Source organism: Castor canadensis, chromosome 7 (genome assembly GCF_047511655.1).
Source record: "Castor canadensis chromosome 7, mCasCan1.hap1v2, whole genome shotgun sequence".
Lineage (NCBI taxonomy): Eukaryota > Metazoa > Chordata > Mammalia > Rodentia > Castoridae > Castor > Castor canadensis.
The window spans coordinates 95,893,592-95,898,419 of NC_133392.1; the positions used below are offsets into that span (position 1 = coordinate 95,893,592).

The 4,828-nt window shown below is 31.9% G+C and overlaps 1 non-coding gene across 1 annotated transcript; it reads left to right on the forward strand.

Moving 5' to 3' along the window:
* Positions 1–2,330: 2,330 nt before the first annotated feature.
* On the forward strand, positions 2,331–2,437 carry LOC141425236 (U6 spliceosomal RNA). The gene has a single exon (XR_012450321.1). It is a non-coding gene; the product is annotated as a U6 spliceosomal RNA (small nuclear RNA).
* The last annotated feature ends 2,391 nt before the right edge of the window (positions 2,438–4,828 follow it).

Here is a 4,828-nt window from a genome sequence, read left to right on the forward strand (position 1 = left end):
ATATCAAAACATTGGGCATAACTTGAACATATGCAATTTTTATTTTTCAATTATACCTCAAAGAATCTAAAAATCAACTGAAATTTCTGGTACATGTTACACTGTGGAAAAGCCTTGAAAACATTATGCTAAGTGAAATGAGCCAATTGTGAAAGGACAGTGAAAAGGCAAATAAAAATAAAAATTTAAAATAAATAATATTTCCCAGTCCTTTAATCACTGCTGTTTATCATTTTATCTTACATCTGACATTGTAAGTGTTCAATAAATTTGTTGAATGATCAGTTAGAGAACATAATCTTTTGGAATGCATACCATATGCCTGCTGCTTTGTTATTTTCTTTAACATATGTTCTCCCATTTAATACTCTTATAACAATAATGGTTATAATATTCACATTATGCTTTGGAAATTGAGAATTATATAGTATAATTTCCCAAGTTCATCAATGTATAAATAGCAAAGGTTAAATTTGGATGTATCTGTATTTGACTTAAAATCCATACTTTCCAAAACTATACTGTACATTTTAATTTGAAGTATAGTCAGAAAGTCTATTACTACAACTAGAAATAATATAGAAAGAACAGGAAAATATATTCCAGAATGTTGATTTCTTCTCTTTGAGTCTTCATTCTCTCCATCTGAAAGGAATAGATATTCTATCACGTATTTTGAGAAAGTTCATGTTAGGTGATTTTAACCCACATCTTTGTGAACTAGACATGATTCACCTAATTCCATGTGAACAGCGTATAAAACCCAATGAATTCTTTTGTGTAGAGGAATCAAGTCTTGTATAACCAGAATATGCACAGAAATAATTTTCTGCCCAACTGCATTCACATTTGATTCAGCAAAGGAGATAGGGATTTGCCTATATCCTCTTCTTCAGTCAGGTGTGCATTTCATTAAGTATTTTTTAAATGATCTGCAAATCACAGCATTGATATATTATAATATCTTATTCTCTTTTGTACATAGTTTATCATTTTTCTCACCCTAAGCAAGATAAATACTTACACCAAAATTTCCTCATTTTTTGTTGGCTCCTTTATGGTTTTCATATTTGTGAAAGTGCCAGTACATCCTTTTCAGCATATGAGCCAGGCCTGGACAATCTCCACATACATAAAAAGACTCCCCTTGATACTAATAGTGAAGCTGACTTGGCAGAAAGAAATCATTGCTTTCTCCCAAGCATGGAGCAATGCACAAAGTTCATGCCAACTACAAACTACCTGTGTGTTTGGCCACTTTTGTATCTTGTAAACTATAGATTCTGAAGATCTTTATTCCATTTTCTTATCTTCTTGAGCCAATTTATTCTCTGGCATTCATGTGTCACCAATGAAGCAAAGGAAATTTGTTTTGTCACCTTTACTTTACATTGTATGTATTGTATTGTAAGCAACTATTTTTTCCTGCTGGAGGTAATTTTCCCTTCTATAGAAGACAGCAGTCAAACTATTACTTTCACAATTGATAATAGTAAAACCAATAAAATAAAATGTACACAAAGTTTTAAAATAAGACATTTTTTACTACTATTCTTCCAGTAATTCATATTGTTGTATCTTTTTTACCATTCATCATCTTAAATTAAAACTACATTAGTGTCAGAAATATTGGGAAAGAAAAGAGACAGAAGAGGTGGTGAGCACAGAGTAAGAAAAAACTGTTTCTTAACACAATTACTGAGAACCACCCCTGCTACAAACTTACTTAAAATGTCTTCCTGTCTGGACCTCCGTTATTTATAAAGGTTTATTATTTCATTAGTAGATGAAATTATCCCTTGTTTCCCCAAGTAACTGTATAGTTGAAATGTAAATGTAGGTTGAAGCCAGTTCAAATACCTATTATCTGAAACTTTTCACTCAATAATAACAAAAAATCAACAGTTATCATGACATTCTGTACATTTCAGATCTATTAAAATATTTAATACTGAGACATAATTTGTAATCTCGGATGAACCTGACAAATACAGCACCAAGAATGAATTACAGAAGGAAGATGAGTTCCTGAAGGAGTGTAAAAAAATGGACTCTATGAAAAATCAGACTTCTGTGCTAGAGATGCCCAACATTAGTATTTCTCAGTGCTACACATGACAGCCATTTAACTTCACCTCTACACAAAGCCTATAGGTCCAAAAATATACAATCATATCATCTATTGTTTCTATCATGTTTCATAATTTTCTGGCTGTATTGACAACGTCCATGTCTCTAGGTTTGACCAAATTTCAAATTTTTATAATATACTTTCATTTGTTTTAATATTTCATTTGTTTTATATGAGTCATTATTAAGAATTTTTTCACATGCTTTCTTTGGCAGCACACCTTATAAAACTGGGATGATACAAAAAATACTAACATGGCCCCTGAATAAGAATGACATGCAAATTCATTAAGCATTCTATATTTTTAAATGTTAAGTGTGCAAAACAAGTAAAGAATATTGAAAACAGCAAAAGAAAAAGCAACAAGTCACATGTAAAGGCAAATCCATCAGAATACAGCAGATTTTTCATTGGAAACCTTAAAAGCAAGGAGGACATGGAATTCTGTATTTCAAGTACTGAAAGAAAGTAACTGCAAACCTGGATACTCTACCCAGAAAGCTACCATGCATAACTGAAGTAGAAATAAATATCATCCATGATAACCAGAAACTAAAGCAATTTATATCCACCAAACCAGCACTGCAGAAGCATTTAACAAGATTCAACAACCTTTCATTATAATAGCTCTGAAGAAACTACGTATTGAAGGAATGTACGTCAACATAAAAAAGGCTATTTATGACAAACTTACTATCTATTGAATTTGGGAAAAATTGAAATTGTTTCCTCTAAAGTCAAGAAAAAAACACTCTCCCCATTTTTATCAAATATAGTAATGGAATTCTTAACCAGAGTCTTAAGGCAAGGGAAAGAAATAGAAAGGATTCGAATAGGGAAGGAAAAAAACAAGTATTCCCTATTGGCAAATGATATGCTTCTATACTTAAAAGACTCTATAAACGTTCCACCAAAAAAACTCCCAAATCTAATAAATACAGCAGGATATATAATCAACATGCAAGAATCAGGAACTTTTCTATATAGAAACAATGAAGAGACTGAGAAAGAAATAAGGAAAATAATCCTATTCACAATAGACTAAAAACAAACAAACAAACAAAACAAACAAGTTAGTCCCAAGTAGGAATTTGTAAGATCTATACAATGAAAACTAAGAGACCTTGAAGAAAGAAATTAGAGACACAAAGTATAGAAAATCTTCCCATGTCCATTGATTGACAGAATTAATATCATGAAAGTGACTAAACTACCAAAATCAAACTATATGCAGATTGAATGTAATCCCCATTGAAATCCCATGTTACTCTTTGCAGAGACAGAAAACTCAATTCTAAAATTTATATGGCAGTATATAACATCCTAGATAGCAAAAGTAATCTTTAACAAAAAGAACAATGCTGGGGATTTTATAATATCAGACTTCAAAATATACTGCAGAGCCACAATGACAAAAAAGCATGGTATTGACACAAAAACAGACACAATGACTGATGAACCTGAATAGATGACCCAGAAATAAAACCACACAACTGAAACCATCTGCTCTTTGCCAAAGGAGCCAAAAATATAGAGTGGAGAAAAGAGAGCCTCTTCAAAATGCTGGGAAAACTAGCAATCTCTTACCCTGTAAAAATCAACTCCAAGTGGGGCAAAGAACTTAATGAAGACATGAAACTTCAAAACTACTGTAGGAAAAATAAGAAGGAAAACTCTGAGATATAGGCATAGGTAATTATTTTCTGTATAGAAAATGATCAGGAAATAAGAGCAAAAACTGACAGGGGGAACTAAATCAAATTAAATAGTTTATATACATCATTACATCTAAAGATTTGACACATAAAAATAGTCAACTTTTGGCATTTCTGCTGCTTATAGCCAGTAGCATTCAGGAAAAATAATGCTATTTTGTCCTCCTGCTAATTAAAATCTTATCCACAATTATTTTTCTTAACTAAGTGAATGTTACTATTTTTACATGAGAAAATAAAGATACTCTCCACCTAACTTCTAAGAGATCTAAAATTTTGACTCTTGTCAGTGGTGTACACCTATTATCTTACCTAGCTAAAATTCTAAATTTTACTTCAAGGGGAAAAATGGCTCCTATATAACGGATTTATATTCCCCAAATATATAACCCTTCTAAAATGTAAAGCTTAGGAAGAAACTACCATGTAGGTGTTCTCCAAATTAAAACTGTTAATGATGCTAGTCTCTTGCAGGCTTGTATCCATGTGTTTCTAATTATAACAAGGAAAGCTTAATACTGATGGAATGCTATCAGTCAAAATTTGTTATCCTAAATTTCTGTATGCAATGGAAATAACTGGATGTTCTGTCAATTTCTAAACTGCTTTTCAAAATTTTAACCATTGCTATTAAGACTTGTCATTTGCAGTCCAGGTCCTTCTCTGGAGCATTTGTAATCAAACCCATGAAAATAAATCTAATAAGTACTTATTTGTCAAATGAGTTAATTTTCATTATAAAAATTTTTAACTGTTGTCTGTTGATATTCTGTAGCATTTTTAGGATGTCAGGACATCATCTATGGGACAGACAGAATTAGGCTTTAAAAAAATGGACTTAGGTAAGCCCAGCCTAAGTGCCTTCCAAACCTCTTTGTTGCTTAAGTTTGGCCTACAGTGTTTTTTGGCAGTTTCTCCCAAATGAACTGCCTGTTGCCCATTGATCTGGGGAGATCAGACCCTCTGAGAGAAGGCTAAACTG